This window comes from Lactuca saligna, chromosome 2, assembly GCF_052625555.1.
Source record: "Lactuca saligna cultivar CGN05327 chromosome 2, ASM5262555v1, whole genome shotgun sequence".
NCBI lineage: Eukaryota > Viridiplantae > Streptophyta > Magnoliopsida > Asterales > Asteraceae > Lactuca > Lactuca saligna.
Window position 1 is genome coordinate 37,995,908 of NC_136418.1, and position 18,210 is coordinate 38,014,117.

Consider the following 18,210-nt stretch of genomic DNA (forward strand, 5'->3'; position numbering starts at 1 on the left):
ACATCACCTCTCAGTCCGCTACTCATCATGATACTCGAACCATGTCATCACTTCTCAGTTCTCTACTCATCATGGTACTCGAACCATGTCATCACTTCTCAATCTGCTACTCATCATGGTACTCGAACCATGTCGTCACTTCTTAATCCGCTACTTAAAATCCTCCGGATTAGCCTTCCGGATCATCGCGGTCATCTCGTTATAAATCATACGGTGAATCTCATTATCGCTGACATCGCTGCTCTCCTGCGTGTGTGGTGTACCAACCATGATGTCTTTGAAACACATAAAGATACCAGAGACTCGATCGAGTATGCTCGCACTCGATCTCCCAACCCTACTTGTTCCTTGGTACCCAAAGGATTCTTACTTAGAGTGCGCACTGCTCCGGTGTCTTCAGTAGTATGGGCCCTATACTACCGTCCACACCGCATCAGTATTCACCCTAAGTCCTCCTCGTTGGATCCCAGATCACAAGTACCGTATATCTCACTGGTATAGGCTACCCTTCTGTAGACCTCTCATTAGCTCCTCACTGCTACGTACTCGCTCTCAAGCATCACATAGCAACAAAATCCTTCCTAGGCTAAGCCATTACAAATCAGGCCACTCTAGTCCTAATATGAATACCTAGCCTACTCTAGCATGCATATCATCATAACATATGTCATAACACATAATGTAAGGGTATTTTGGGAAATCACTGTTCGGGCGCTGGCTGATCGTACACACTTCTTCCTTTTTCCTTTCTCAAAATCTTTTACTATTTTAGAAAAAATGTTTATTTTATGAAAACTTTCCCAATTCCTTAGTTTGAGTTCAGATTCATCCGAAGATGCACCCGAATCCCTCAAACCAAGGCTCTGATACCAACTTGAAACAACGTAAATTATCAAAACAAATTTTCATTTTGTTTAAATCATACTTTCAATCACATGATAATCTCAAAACATAACGTATCACCGTGTCATACAAAACATGTCCCCAGAATCTCAATAACATAAACTGTATGACTGTGTACGAATCATGTTGGCGCCTTCCCGCGATCCTTGCTAGTATCTGAAACACATAACACAACAACTCTAAGCATAAAGGCTTAGTGAGTTCCCCAAAATACCACATACAACACATACGCCACTTGAGGCTACAGTACGACCCTCCGGTCGATGTGTCTCAGTGGGACCCTCCAGTCCCGTATCTCGTTGGACCCTCTGGTCCGGTCATAGCTTGTTGGACCCTTCAGTCCGGTCTGTATCGTTGGACCCATTGGCCTGGTATATGTCGTTCGACCCTCCGGTCCGGTCTATACAACACATAACATACATACATCACATAGCACATAATCTCATACATGGCACACAATCTCATACATATCACATAAGACCTTCCGGTCAACTCATAATACCACTCTAGGTAATGTATAGTGAGAAGACTCACCTTGGGTAACTCAGATAATCTCGCACTCAAATATATTGATCTAGCCCCCGCCTAATCACATACACAATATCCTCAAATAAATAATGGCTTTCAAAGGCTAGTTTAAATCCTTTTTTTTTTCACAATCCTATAGAAGGGTAAAAGACCATTTTACCCCTTCTTGACCCAAAAGTCCAAATGTTGACCAAAACCCTAAAAGTCAACGAAAATTAACAGGGGCAGTACGCGGCGTGTACCAGCTCTTTTACGCGGGGCGTACTCCGGCGATCCAGAATTGGGGCCTTGGACCCTTACGCTGCGCGTAGTAAGATTTACGCCCAACGTAAGTCTCAGTTTCAGCCTTGGTTGGATTTTTGTCTTAAACGGTTAAGACATAAAATCAAACTCCAGATCTGACTTCTCTATGACCACTTAATCCATAAAGTCGAGACCTTTAAGCCTTCACATGGCTGAAAAGGTTCCTAATGACTTTAACACCTTTCCTTCTTCCTCATAAAGTCTAGATCTCATGCATGGTTCAATACTCACGTCCAAGATTGGATTTTTATGAATCTACAACTCATTTTACTTTGAAATATGGCAGATCTAGTCTTTTGGAGACCATTTGCTCATAAAATCTCCATCTTGGGACAAAAAACCCTAAAAATTGGTCCAAGAAGCACAAATCACAAAAGACAAGGAAAGCTTTGAGCTTTTTACCTCAGAAGGAAGCTCCAACCTCTGAAGAACTCATATATACTCTTGTCCACCAACTTCTAGCTTCTATAATGGCCTCCACTTCTCCTTCACCACCTTGAAATGGCACTTTGAAGCTCAAAACACTCACATACAAGCTTTAGGATGAAGGAAATGCTCTCTTAGGTTTTCTCTCTGTGAAATGGTGGCTGAGGATAAGGCCATATCATTCCTTATATAGGGCTTGAGCCTCAAATTAGGGTTTGCTTCAGGACCACTTACGCCCAGCATAACTTTGGTACACCCAGCGTACCTTAAGGAGTCCACGTCCATTTCAAGAGCATGAGTACGTGCAGCGTACTCTCTAGTATGCCCAGCGTACTCATTTGCAACTTTTCCCACTTAGGGACCAATCTTGACAACTTGACAAAAGAGAAGGGTTAAATAGATATACCCAAATTCCCGGATGTTACATCGTCATTCGCCTACCTTTAAATATTTTATAGCTTGGATTACGACATCCCTCTTCCAAGTTATAAAAGTATTGTGCCGGGTCCTAGCCTTAATATTTCAAATTGGGTGTTATATTAAGGACTGTATCAACTATCTTGAATATTCTCCTTAACCCACAAGTACAAGGTCACTCAAGCCCTATTGGCAAGCAAGGTCTATGTGTGATCGCATCTTGTAGATGAAGTCACATATTGAAAATTCGGGAGAGTTGGGTGTCATAGTCTTAAGAAAGTTGGATGTTCAATCACTTTCTAAGTCATATAGTGAGTTCCTTTGGGACTACTATGAAACATACTATGACATGACCCTTAATGATCTTATCTATTTGCTTGGTGCTGCTGAATCAACAATGATTTGTGGACTAGTAAAGAAAATTTGATTAGGATATCAACTTCCCAAACTACCATGGACATTGACAATGGTAACATCGGATATCTAGAAAAGGCATGTTTTCCCAAGGAAAGGGATTGATAATAGTTAACTCGGTTGACCAAATGGTAAAGAGAAAGGAAAGTCTACGATTGTCCCATGTACCATTTCCAAAGAGTTCATATGTTTCTCTTGCTAAAGGAAGGGGAATTGATTGCGAAGCTGCCTATTTACTTGAAAGATCATAAGGTTGATCAAGTCAATAAGTTTGACTCTACTTCAGGTAAAGTCCACTATCTAAATCTGTTAAGTTTCTATTATGAGATTTTTATTACATGATGTGACTAGGTCACATGTTTATGGTTTAAGAATCAAAGAAAAGTGAAGAAACTTAAATGAAGTATATGTCGATTCTGATCACGGAGATGGATTTCGATCGCATGGTCGGTGATTAGAATTTTGAGTTGTTGCTTAGGAGTTATGATATATCTCTTAGGAATAGATAACAATAAGTTTTTCATATGATTTTGCATTGTAAGGATAAGTGTTTCCTCAAAGATTTAAAATAAAATGAAAAGCTTTGATTCCATTTATTCTAAGTATCCTTACAGTGGCATTTGTGAAAAATTGTTGCTTATACGATTCCATTGATAACAATATTAGAACATGTATTTGTTTCTTTCATTTGTGGTAATGTCTCATTTACTAAATAAGGAAAGATTCTCATCACCCAAGTTTTAATTGGTCCGAAACTTGGAATCATGCAAGTTGTAGAGTATGATGAATGATAATTTTCGTCTTTGGAAAATTAAGACTAATACCTTGTTCACATGTATATGCGAGTCAAGTGAAGGACTAAGGGATCGAGTACACATTATTGTGCACTGGTTAAGTCCACCACAAAAGATTGATAAGACTATTCGTCATGATTTACTAAAGTTTAGTAAATATGGTTATACTTACCAATTTAAGTATAATTCTGAAACATTAGAAAAGTTTCAATGTATGGCAGAACGAATGAGAAGAATTAAATTAGGAAGAAGGATAAATGTTTCTCAAATCTGAAAAGATGGGAGAGTACTTTAGTGTCAAGTTTTTTGATCATCTTAATGATTAAGAAACCATATCACAATTGGTCCTCTAAGGACATCCTAGTGCATTCTTATGACTAAGAGGAGGAATCTTGAATTGTTGAAATGGTTAAATCAAGAAGATGAGTCATACTTCGTTCTAAAACAACTCTTAGAGTCATACTCCAAGACTATAAATTGAGTGACATATCTTAATGAAAGGTTTATAACACTTGTCAAATGTAAGAGTAAAATGGTTTCTACTCTTGTACATTTGAAGTTGGTAAGTTGTGATGTTTTGGATAAAACAAAGACTAACTAAGGCCAATTGAGTGAAGTGTTTATCTTGATAAAGAATCCGCACTATCTCTTGAATATTTGGCAAGATAGTCTTATATGTCAAGGGGACAGTAGGAGTTTTAAAGATCCTGAAAGGATTTCAACATCTAATATAGAATAAAAAAACCTGTAGTTTGACACTAGCACACGACGTGAGGTTTATAACCTATCGTGTTGACATATTTCTATTTTTGTGCCCATTCCAGTTAAAGTTGGCTTTGCATATGAGTTCTGAGAGTTCTCAATTGGTTGCATAACAACCTGGAAGTAATGACAGGCCCTTGTGCTGCCAAGTGGAAAGAAATTAAGATTGACTTCAATCCATATGAGTTTGGATTTGTTATTATCCTTGTCTTGTGATTATGGTTTTGACAAATTCACATGGATAAGAACACATACACCATAAAATCTAAGTGTCATAAGGTTTCTCTCTGATTCATGAAAATAATGGTGAGGAAACGCTTTTACTAAGTAGATTTTTAGTAGATAACAATTGTGATATTTGGATTCTCAAAGTAGTTAGTGGAGTGTGTGTGGTTAACCAGCACACTAACATGGACTTGTGGGAAATGGAAAAGGTCTAAACAATTGAGAATATGATTATGGCATCCTTTTTCATAGTTCTAAAAATTGTTTAGACACACATGTGAGCTATCTAAGGAAAGGTGTGTGATTTTGATAAAGTCTTATAAAAACATCTCGTATCAGAAATCTGAACTGTGGTAAGAAAGTCAACAAAGTATTGAGTTCTAGAAGGTCAGCTGATATCTGAGTACATGTCAAAACTAGTGGGAGCATAAGTCTTATGCTAATAATCATCATGTTAGTGGGAGCATGATAATTATTATTAGTATTGCAAGCTAGCAATGTTAATTATAGAATACAAAAGCTTCAATTCGTGAAGTTGCAGGGGTTGAAAAGGTTGTTTTGCTATAATTAAGGGAGAGGAAATTATACTTCATTTCAATTCTAAAAGCTTAGATTGAGATTTTAATCATATTTATTCAAGGATATATATGAATTTTGTGTTGGAATGTCTCAACATAAGGAAATTTTATATATGGGTACATTATTTGCGTTCTCAAATTCGATTATGATTACGGCATCCCTTTTCATAATCTGAATTATGAGAACTTGGTAAATAGAAATATTGTAGCAAAAGGAGTGGTCTAGTATCATGTCTTTATGTGAGACATCATGAATCGTGTCCCACATGGTTCGGATATAGGATCGATTGTGTGTGCTTTAATATTCATCCTTTCTAAAATTTTCTAAATGCTTGGGGCATTAAGAAGGAAAAGATCTAGAATTGGATATAACTAAATGATTAAGCAATTTTCGAGGACAATCTAAGGTTTACCAAATATTGGTTGCTCAAGGACAGTTAGAAGTATAATGTTAATTTTAGAAGGACCATATTGACATATTCTGAAAAGAGGCAACTCTTGTTCAAGAGTGATTGTCAAAATTGGAATATGGAGTTGTTCCCACAGGTGGAAGTTATTCATTAAATATGTGTAAGATTAGGAAACTTAATGCAAGAAGAATGTTCAAAGGCAATGAACTTTGAATATTAGACTTCGGTTCCATGGAGTTGGTCTCCATCGGAATACTCTGTAATTTCTGTTGACAAGTCTTTGTGACTTTGTGCATAATCATTACAAGAGGACCAATGCATATAAGTTTAGAATCTAACAGATTTAGGTAAATGGCAGGATTTGGAATTCTTGCATTTGCGGTAAAGGTTTGAGACTGTGAAATGAGACTCATTAGAATTATGTTCAATCGATCTATTTCACAAAGTAAAGATCATAGACAAACTTAGTATGCATACTTGGTGTATGGCGTAACTAATGTTTAGACAAACATAGTGCATACTTGGTGTATGACATGACTAGTGTTTAGAAAACATAGTGTACATGCTTGGAGCATGGGACAACTATTGTTTTAATTCAAGTATAAAGTTGACTGTTTGAAACAGTATGCAATGAATGATGGGTAATCAATATGAGGATAAATAAAAGGTGTTTTATTTATATTCATAAGTTCTAAGACCATATTGGATTCGATTATTCTTGTGTTTTGCTTTGCATGTTTTGACTTCCAGAATAACTAGGTCGTTCTTCCTGAATGACTAAGTTATTCAAACCATCCATAGTTGGTCATATGTTGGAAGCAGATATGAACCAAGACTGTCATGAAGCTGGATTGTAGATGTCCAAGGTATGGGACATAGCAAGTGGTGCTACAACATTCATGAGTGCTCATATGTTCTTAGTATTGGATTCAACCCACACTCAATGGAATCACTTCATGGATTTTATCACGAGTGATCATGAGACGATAATATCTTATATTCTTCAAACCTACAGATATGAGTTGGTTATACATTGATTGCACGAAAACGCATTGGTAAATCGATGTTATAAAACGTTCATTTTTGTATGATTCAACAAGTAGTAGAACAAGGAATATGAGTCAAAGTTTATCCATACCTCTTACCTTCGGGATAAAAGCGATATCTGTAGGCCCCTCGATGATTTAATGATGACACCCCAAAGTGCTTGGCCAAAGCAAGACTAATGTGATTTGTTTAATTAGTCAGTTGTCATAAATAGGAAATCGGGAAACAACAAATGGACAGAGAGAATGATTTTAATCCATGTCTCAGTCCATATGATATCTAGAATAGAGGAATATATGATGCCTTATCTGATGGACACGTCGGTGATTTGTTCAGAGTTCTACGACAACAGCTTTTAAGAGCTACGATTGCTAGTCAGGGTTTGAATTCATATGCAATAATAGTCTTAGACTTATCCAAGTAGGATATTGTTGGATTAGTGTCTAAGTTCATAAATATATTTGGTATGTACTTGACCCGATTGGAATGGTCCATTTAGGTTGCATGACATCATGCATTTGGATAGACTAAAATGAGGGAAATAACACTTAAGGTTTATTAATATATTATAACTTCTAATATATTTATAAAATTATTTAATTAGTATTGATCAAGAATTAATTTGGAATTAATTAAGTGATCAGAAGGAGACTAATTAAATATATGGGTTGATTGTGTAAATCATCCATACTTGTATAGTGGGCTAATGCTCCATGGATTATCAAGTTGGGCTAAAACCCATAGGATGCTCCATGGTACCCATGGATCATGGAAATGAAAGTCCATGACAATTAGGGTTTACATGGTGTAACCCTAATTGTGACACACTATATAAGCATCTTATTCTTCCCAAAATCATCCACCAAGAGAGCACCATGAAGGAATGGTGAGTGCTAGCCGATTTCATGAAGGGTTTATTTCTCTTTAAGTTATTCCAAGTGTATTTGGTATTGTGTGAACTATTTGAAGTGTCACACTTGGGGCACTAGGGTCTTGAGCTCCGTGGAATCAAACTACACCAAAAGGTATGTCTTTCAACTTGTATTATTCCTCATGAATCAATGTTTTGTATGCTAGTTAGGATAATACCTTGGAATATTCATATTTGCATGTATAATAGAGAAAAACATAGATCCAAGGTATTTAGGGTTGCATGTACACCTAGGAGTGTTAGAATGCTCATAACCCAACAAGAGGATGCAAAGATCTTTGTGATCATGGGAGGACGATGACAGGAGTAATCAAGCATCAAAACCTCAGTAGTTGGCTACAATTGCAAGCAATATTACTCGAACAATAGTCGTACCTCGATGCAAATAACATAGTTAGAACCTAGAGAGAAGGCTATTAGTGACTTAGTGTTCGCTATAACCTAGTAGGATGAAGCATAAGCAAGCCTTATAATTAGTCGGTCACCAATATTACATCATTGGTTCCAAAGTTTTCAAGTCAGTAAACCCCTTGTAGTAGTTTTAGTTAATTTCATGTTGCTAGAACACCTGAACTAGCCATATAAGCTACCTATGATATAGGATTGTAAGTGATTTAAAGGGGTACACCATAGAAAGATGTCATAGGACACCAAGTCAAAATAGTATACTATAATCCTTTTATAAAGGCACGTTCTTGAGAGTGAATTTCGTCAAGACGTCACAGATAAATTTTACTAGTTACTCGCATTTTAACAAGTCGACAATATTCCTAGTCAAAGAGCAAATCAACATTTTACATCTAAAGATAAGCATTTTTCGTAAAATATAAATTTAGAAAGTCCAGACTGATGAGTTTCCAGTTTGGAAGACTTCGTGAGGAGTTAAGGAATACGTCTAAGGTAGAAAACGAAGTTCTATGAGAAATGTCGAAGCCACAAAGTCGGATACATCATGAGTTGATCTCGATAACTCGAATAAGATAACATCCAGGTGCTCTAGTAGCAGGATTTTTGGTACTAAATCTTTCTAACTGAGGAAGATTTGTAACACCCCATTTTTCACTTTTTCAATAGGATTCAATATACAACGTCGTTTATAAAACTTGAAGTAGAGATATAACACTCTTTAGTACAACTAATCGTCATAAATATGTAGCAAACAGTGATACGATTTCCATAGATATATAAAACACTTAAATCTGACTTCGTATGAAGAAGTTATACTTCTTCGAAGTTTTGCGATTAAACCGACATGACTCAGCGTATTGTGAAAAGTGAATTTTAGATAGGTTGTTTTTTAGCCTAAGCAATCTAAATGAAAGTCGTAGTATTCGTAAAACCATGAGCGTGCATATAGAGAAAGTCTAAATCTGACTTTGTGAAAGGAGTTATGATTTTCCAAAGTTTCAGCATAACAGTGGGGGCCCAGAAATCGAAATTCAAATCGGTTGATTATTAACCGAAACAATCTAAACGAAAATTGAAGATCTCATAAATATGAACATGTTGATATAAAGACAGTTGAGAATGGAGTTCGTATGAAGGAGTTTGGAATTTTGTACGTACTTTAACAGTCTAAATCGGTCTAAATATGAAATTTTGTTAGGGAAAGAATTAGATGTTTCAATCTTAATGAAATTTGTAGAGCTCGTCGTGAGGATTATAGGGATATAAATAATGTCAAAAATGGAGCTCGTATGCAAAAGTTATAGCCATCTGAAGATCTGGAAGAAAACCACCTGGGCTGATGTCGTGGCACCAACATTTCTTGCTACGTGGCATGGTCGGCTGCCTGCTCCTCCAAAAGGAAGGTGACATGGAACCATGAAATTTGGACGCGTGGCTCCACAAATTTATGGCCCGTGTCACCTTGTTAAATAATAAGATGTGGGATAATATGATCACAACATATGGCAAAAAGAGAGATGAGCTAAGAAGGACTGAGGGTGCACCTCTTGGTCTTCCGATGTTATATTTCGTATGAATCGAGCAAAAGGAATAAATCAGTGTATGAAAAAAATTTAGGACACAAGACGTAAATATAATCTTGTTGGATCAATTAAACTTCTGAAAAAGATACAGAGGGTTTTTAGTAAGAGCAACAAACGCTCAAAAGTTACTCTATCTATAGTACCTATCCCAATTTGATAGGAATAATAGAAGTTAATAAAAAGTATATAAGGGTATAAACGTGAAAGCTTCAAATCTAAACTACCCTTACAAAATACATACATTCGAATCTAACAGACTTCAAATCCTATCAAGCTACAAAAGACTTCGATACCTCACAACTAATATTGGAACCCAACATTCTCCCCCTTTGTGATCCGTGTTGAACTTAAGTCATTAACAACTTTGCAACTTGATGAAGTATCCTTCGAACCTCTGTACACCATGCAATGGCATGGTTGTAGAAATCGGGATTTATTGGCAATTAATCGTTTGACGTTCTCCAACCGTCAAGGATTAGGGTATTAATCGGAAATTTATGATTAATTGGGTTTGGCGGGATTAATCGGTCATCAAAAGTCAATAAAAGTAAAAAAAAAAAAAAAAAAAAAAAAAAAAGTCAAAAAAATTTTAAAATGATTTAAAATAAATTAAAAACATTTAAAAAAAAAATTCAAAAATCAACTTTTTTTTACTCCAAAAATTTGAAAAATATTCATATTTTTTTTTTTTTAAAATTTTAAATTACAAATTTTCTTATTTTCTAATTTTGAAGTACTTGTTTTTCTTAAGATATATTAATATTTGATTAATTTTTATACTGAATTAATAAACTATGGTCCCCAATTAATCCACGATTAATCCCCGACAAGTCCGATTAATCCCTAAACACCAGTTGACCGTCGAGATACCGTTGAGCGATTTTTACAACCTTGTGCAATAGTCTTTTGAACTTCAGCAATATCACCTAGATTATTTTTCTTGCAATTTCTCATACGAACCAGAAGATTAGTATACTAGGAATTCGTATACTTCTCAACATCACATGCTTGAAAAAGAAACTTTGTTATCTTGTTATTCTTTTTCTTCCCAACAAACACCACTCCCAAAGGCTTCAAAACAACTTCCCTATCATCGAAATTCTTTAAATTCACTTAATCCTTTAACATCGATTGAGGAACTTTCACCTGACGACCCTTTGCCAAGGCCTACTCCACATCGTTCAAGGCTAGACAATCATAATAGTTGTCTATAAACAACTTGATATGAGAAAATCCAATGAAGAAGTCTTCCTTGTTATTGATTTGTAATTTCGATGCATCTACAGAGCTTAAAATCCTTGCAACATTGATGAGGTCGTTCTTGTTCATCAATGGAAAATCAGCCACTGAGAAATCACATGCAACATTGTTGGCTCTGACCACATAAAATCGATAATTTTACAACAACCCTTCGAACAAAAGATCGTGCAAAATGTTGAGAACTTTTAGTATCTCCACTAAGGAACATATGTCTTCTTCTCTTTGTCCAAGTACTGTATGAAATCTTAACTTCAACCTTTTCTATTCCTCCTTGTCTTTGAATTTATCAACTATTTGATATTGAAATGAGGTAAACATCATCTCATTGATAGGAAAGTCTAACTAATTGAAATCAGTATTTTCAATATCATAACTCTTTTTTGCAACTTTATCGAAATCATGCATTAATCCATTGAAAACTATATCTAACATAGTTTCGTAACAAAATGGCTTTATTCGATCACCTTTCTCTAGCCCTGGAGGATCATTTTGCCTTTGACGAATGATATTGTGGATTTGCCTTCTCCTTTCGATTTTAGCCTCTTGAGCTTTCTTCTATTTTTCTTTAGAAGGCTCAATACCTTTCCCTTTATTACCTCTCTCTTCTTTTGAAATTGGTGGTTTTGAAATCAAAACTCCACCAGATGAACACATGACAATATCCTTGGTTAAAGGTCTTGAAGTCATAGTTGTTGAGGTTGTTGACAATAAAGTAGGAAACGAAGTTGGAATTTGTGTACTAAATACTTTCCCAACAACTTTTTCACCATCAACATCTTTTGATGAACCAGTACCAGAAACTTCCAAAGAGCCTATGGCAACTCCCCTTTCTACCCCTTGCACCACATGAGACACAGGGAGGGGGGCATCGGTTGGAAACAAATTCAACAATCGTAATAAAGGAGCAACTTCAGCCTTAATATTGGTTTCGAAGGAAATAAATAGCTTCGAAAGAGACTATTGTGAATTTCAATATGAAGAAGAAACCTCAAACATGGACAAGTATTCCTTCAAACTCCCCAATAAGTCTTCCAGCTTGGCAAAAACTGTAGAATCAGCCTTTGACTTCATATCAACCTTGATGATAAGCGAATTATAGAACTGAAAAACCTTCTTGACAGCATAAACAATTATATCAACATTCGTATGAAGATTGGAATAATGTTGATCAAGTGTAAGCACCTCCTTGTTCATCTCAGTACGAATATCGGCAACTTTGAAATTTACATCCTCCTTTACTTTCCTAACTGCTTCGACAAAGAGAATACGTCGTTCTTTGGCAACAGGTCACAGATCTTTGACCTCATGATTAAAAGACTCAGACTGATGTTTCAAATGTGCTTCATTTTTCGTCTCAATCTATACCATTATTGTTTTTCAAACGATGCTCTTGAGCTTTGAGCAAAACATCGATTTCAATCCCAAACACAACATTTTGTCTTCCAGAGTCAACCTGAAGCTGTAGTAATGAACTGAGCTTGCGATTTAAAATCTTGAATTGCTTACCATACATGAGCATATGATCTAGAATATTATCCTCTTCTGGATCGAATTGCATATCAGTAAAGGAGACCATGAACTCATCACCATCTTGACTAGCATCAGGAATGGATTTTTCACCTTCGGTGGATTAGAAGGGAAAAGAGAAATGATAGGTTGATTGAGAATGTGTTGATAAGTAGGTGAGGTAGTAGAAGTTTGTAACGAAGTGGGTATAGACGTAGTAGGTATATGTGTAATATATGGTGGTAAGGAAGTAGAATTATCAATAGTGGTTGTTCTGAATGTGGATGAAATAACAATGAAAACAGGAACATATGAAGTGCTAACATTCGAAGTACCTTGGGCTTCGTGAGTCGATATCCCATCATCCAGGTTGACATTTGCATCCATATTAGATATGCTTGTAGGGATTCCTGAAGTGCGAACCTCCTCTGAAATGCATTCAGCAATTGAGACTTCGGGTGGTATGACAATTGTCTTCTCAGGGATAGATGAAGGTGAATAGAAGCCAATGGTGTCATTGCGAAGTGGAGACTGAGAACCAACATCTTAGAAATCAGTTTCACCATAACCTCATCAAGAGGATCTTGTAAGATTTTTTGTTTCTACCTGAGTTTCTTCATCATATCTTGAGCTCTTCATTTCTTTGAATCTAGAGAAACTGAAGCTGGGATTTCACGAATAACTACACCTTTACGAGTTAGTTGTGGTTTACGAATCCTATTTGATATAAAAATGAAAGTCCCTTTGGGCAAAGATATAGACTTCTCTGGAACATCTTCAATAACCATCCTTGGCTCTGGTGAGTGATGAGGCCTATGTGTTGGCCTCTTCGTGCGTTTTAAAACTCCAGATTTCGAAGGTACCACCTCCTTTTGAACATCCGACACAATTGGTTCTTGAATAGGCTTCATGACTTCTGTTTCCACTGGTTAGTGAATAGAATTAGGTTTTTTCAACCTTGGATGATTTCTTGGAAGTTTTACTTTGTTTTGGAGTGCCTACAACACCTTTTGGGAACAACACCCCAGTTTCGACAGTAGGGTTTATTGTTTGAAGGTAAGGAACAATGATAGGATTTATGAGATCAACCTTGCAAAGCATCGCATGTGGAATCCGTGCAACATTGGGAAAAACCTCCAAGTCATCCTCAACATTCTTCGGATGTTGATAAATCCCAAACTCAACTTTGTGAACATTAACATGAACCAGAATTCCTTCCTTTTTATAAACATATTGCAAGATCATACTTTAATATCTCGCTCACGACACCCTGTTCACAACATTTATATGTGAGATACTAACACCAAACTCCTCCCAAAGTTGAGTAGCATAATCAACTTGCAAATCATAGCACAAGCCAACAACCATAACATAAATTTCAAGTCTACCTTTATCTAAACCCACACTTTGACCTGTCATTCATCGAAGAAATATTCCAAACATAAAGTTCCAGACACACGGTAAAGAAGACATTTTAAATTGACTAAGTTTGGTGAATAGGGGTTGATGACCCATCTCATTGAGCATGTGAAGCACTTGTTCATTGGTAACCTCATAAAAAGGTCCAATATTGGCAATATTCATGATTTTAGCGAACTGTTTCTTCGTGAGCTTAAACTTCTTGTTGTTGGGTAACTGGAAAGTGCCCACCTTTGAAGTTTTGTTGAACACAGTGGTAGAAGCTGCCAGACATAGCCATGTCATAGGAACAGAGAATGAAGTCGCGATCACCGTGGATGTAATGCTCATTTAAGGTATCAGTTATTTCTTTAATATTTTAGGGTTTTTGACTAGTACTCGACGAGTTAGGGGCTACAACTTGTCGAGTAGGGATCATTTTGGATACGGGACATAGGCTCTACTCAATGAGTTGGAAGGTCCAAACTCGATGAGTAGACACTGGTAATGAAAACCCTAATTTTCCGGGTTTTGTACCCTATATAAAGAACTTATGGCTCATTTGTAGACTCCCTCATCATCCTTACAGCCCAGAGAAACCATAGTTCGAGCCTTAAACCTTCTTGAGTGTGTGAGAGAGCTTTGGAGAGTGATTTTGGTGTGATTGTGAAGGAATTTGGAGCTTGAAGCTGGTGGAGTAAATAGAGAAGCATTAGATCTGACATCTAGTCTGTTTTGGCAACCATCTTGAGGTATAAAGTTGCTACCTTGACCTTTAGTTGCTTAGATCTCATCTTATGAAAGTATATGGTTATTTTTGGTGCATAATTGTGTCATTCTCATATTTGAACTTGTCATGAGGATTTGGTTTCAAATCTTGACACCTATAGGCCTCCATGGACATAAAGATACTCACTTTATCTAGTCTTAGCCCTTCTCCATGCTCTAAACCTTATATGAAACTTAGTTTTAGTGTTCTAGCCTCTTGAGGCCTTGCATGCACGTAAAATTTTCAACTTTACGTGGTATTTCAGTCCTAAGGGACTGGATCTGTAGTTTGGGACCTTAAATTCAAATGGAAGGAATGAATATGTTAGGTTAGGTGAAAACTTGACGAGTTGGATCATGGTTTTCCTATTTTTGGTATGCATAGTGAACTTGGTGAGTTGGTAAGGGGTTTTCCCCAGTTTCTGAACACTGAAGGAACTCGAAGAGTTGCTAGATGCACTCGATGAGTTGGGTCCACATGGACTGTTGAACTTGAGTGTTGAATTTGACTTTGATGATGGTTGGCCAATTTTAACTTTGAGGGTATTCGTCAACATTTCGGGATTTTGACAAGTCAATCACCTAATGGTTGTACGCAGTTGAGTTTGAAGTTTTTCCAAAATAACATTGTTCAGAAGCTAACTTCATAAAATAACTTCTACAAGATGCAACATGCTCTATAATGATGAATCTTTATACCCACTTACTAATTATTTCCTGAAAAAGCATGTAAAACAAGGGTCAACTATGAAAATAGTTGGTGAGTTCACAAGTTTACAAAATCAAGATTTGGTATAAAACTTTTCATAAATACAAGTACATTGCTATAATGAGAAACAAAGTTTATTGTTATAATAAATACCAAGCTTGTATGTACATGAGCAAACAATGAGTTCACAACCAAGCCTATGACTGATGCCCTATCAAGATCTATGGTTATCGTTCCATAGATTAATATGGTATCATGCACTCAAGCAATCAGGCGAGTAAGGAGTTGCCAATTCCTAATAACGCTATTCATAATGACCACTGGCTCAAAGAGTTAATGGTTGGAGTAAAGTGGAAGGGAATTAAGACAATAAGGCCTCATGTTTTAACAATAACATACACATACACAACAAAATATAGCAATCAATTTTGATACAATTCAATATAAATACATCAATCATAATTAATTTGGACATGCTTTTTGACCCCAAAACATAAAAACCGAAAATAGGAGGGTGTTGTGAATACTCATAATGTTTCAAGTAGCTATAAGTGGTGCCTCAGAATACACCAACGCCTTACTACCGGGATCCTACGATATCAAACACATGCTAGTGAGTTTCCATGTCAAAATCTAATGCTAATATACTAAATTCTACATATAGAGAAATCCCAAATTTTTGTTCAGATATTGGTTTTATATTAAATTGGTAACAATTTTTCTGAAATGGTGATATTTTATAACTCATGTGATTAAGATAAGTTTGGATATTATTTTCCAGATTTTTGTAATATTAATTGATTGTATTTCAACACATTAAATTGTGTTTAAAACTCCTAAATTCCAAAATTATTTTCAAACAGTTTCCAAAATTCATCAAATTTTACATTCTCATTCCAAATATAGTATAGGTCTTCTAGAAATTTTCCCTTGAGTTTTTGATGTGCTTAACTATTTTTCCAATGTTTTAAGCATTCATAAAAATATAAATTCGTTAAAAATAGAATCCAGATGATAAAAATTCCAAAAAATTTTATATTACTGCAATTACATATACTTAGGCTGGGAAAAATATAGAAATAGGTTTCTAAATAGTTAACCAAATTTTATGATTTTTGTGCATTTATTGTAACAAAAATGGAGATAAATATAAAAAGTTTCCAAAATTTCCGAAACTTTTTGTAACACTGTAATTATATATGTAGAAGCTAGGAAAAATATAAAAGATATTTTTCAATTTGTTTTTCTATTTTGCTTTGTTTTTATTCTCTTGAATAATCATTAATTGGTGAATAATTACCAAACAGTTAAATTAAATTACCAAAATTTTTGTAAACTTCATTTATAATGAACCTAATCCGAGAAAAATAATAATGGTGATTTTTATATATTATAATCCGATTTTGTGGATTTAAGTGTATTTAATCTTAGAAAATAGAAGAAAAATAGTATACAGAATATAAAAATCATACAAATTTTTATTTAGAGTTATAATATATTATAAGCCCTTCCCATATACCTGCAGCAAACATGCTCGTTGTTGACGTGGCCACAGACCACGACCGTGCATACTATCCCGCCGGTCCGTGGTGGCTCGTTTCGTCGTGATTTGTGGTGGCGAGCACAGAGGTGGGTGACCAATGGATTTCTTCTTCACTCTCAGGCTTCTGTCTTCTCTCTCTCTCTCTCTCTCTCTCTCTCTCTCTCTCTTCATTCTTCTCTTCCGTTTGTTCTACCCACTCCGAAGTGGGTTCGTGGCTTTTGGTGGCTGATCTGGAATCTCTCCACGACGGTTGTCGTGGAGAGTATGACTGATGGCCTAAGGTCATCTGGTAAATTTTAATGAATATTGGATGAGTAGAATTATTTTTCCCATTATTAGTCCATTATAAATACAAAAATCGGAGAAAAATCGTTATGCACTATGAAAAATTCGGAAAATATTTTTATGATTATTCCACGTGTAGTAGGGTCTGTGAAAAGTATTATATAGCCTTTTCACATTACCTAAAGTGGTTTTATGATTTATTTGGATTAAAAAAATTGAAAACCATATAAAACAGTAACAAAAAATCGATGAGACTCATTGCGATGTCATAATTTAACTTAGGGGTCATCCACGAAGTTACCTAGGATTTATAGACCTCAGAAAATATTTTAAATGATTTATGGCCTTGTTTTCTTGTAATAATTTTATTAAATTAAATAAATGATAAAAACTCTTGGAATTTTCCAGATCCTCATATCAACTTACTGGGAATTTATGGAAATTTTATTTCGACCAGAAAAGGATATCTAGATTTTTTTATGAATAAAGCCATTTACATGCACTATTGACAATGTACTTTGATCATCAAGCTCTTTAACTTGAAGTTAATAACATGCATCATGGTTTGTACATCATACATGTATATATTTTTGTTCATAGTGATGTTTTCAAATGAAAAACTTGAATGCATAAGGTAGATGAACCTTTAAAACTTGTAAAAATTCGTATTTTAGGGTTTGACATAGTTTTTGGTCCTTGGATTTCACCATTAAACAACATGAATGTTGTTTTTGGGTGAAACCCTACCACCATCATTATCAAACTCGAAATTTCATGGATATGTTCATGTATGTTCATAAAGAATGGTGTAGAAGAAGGAGAAGTGCAAGAAAAACCTTTAAAACAAGAAGGAAAGTGAAGGAAAATGAAGGATTTTCGTGATTACCTTGAAGAACAACCCTATAAGATGAATATTTGAAGATTGAGAGATGTTCTTGGCTGGAGAATTTCGTGGCATTGAGAGAGAGAAGAGAGTGTTTGAGTGTGCTAAAGAGTGGAGTGAGAGTGAGAG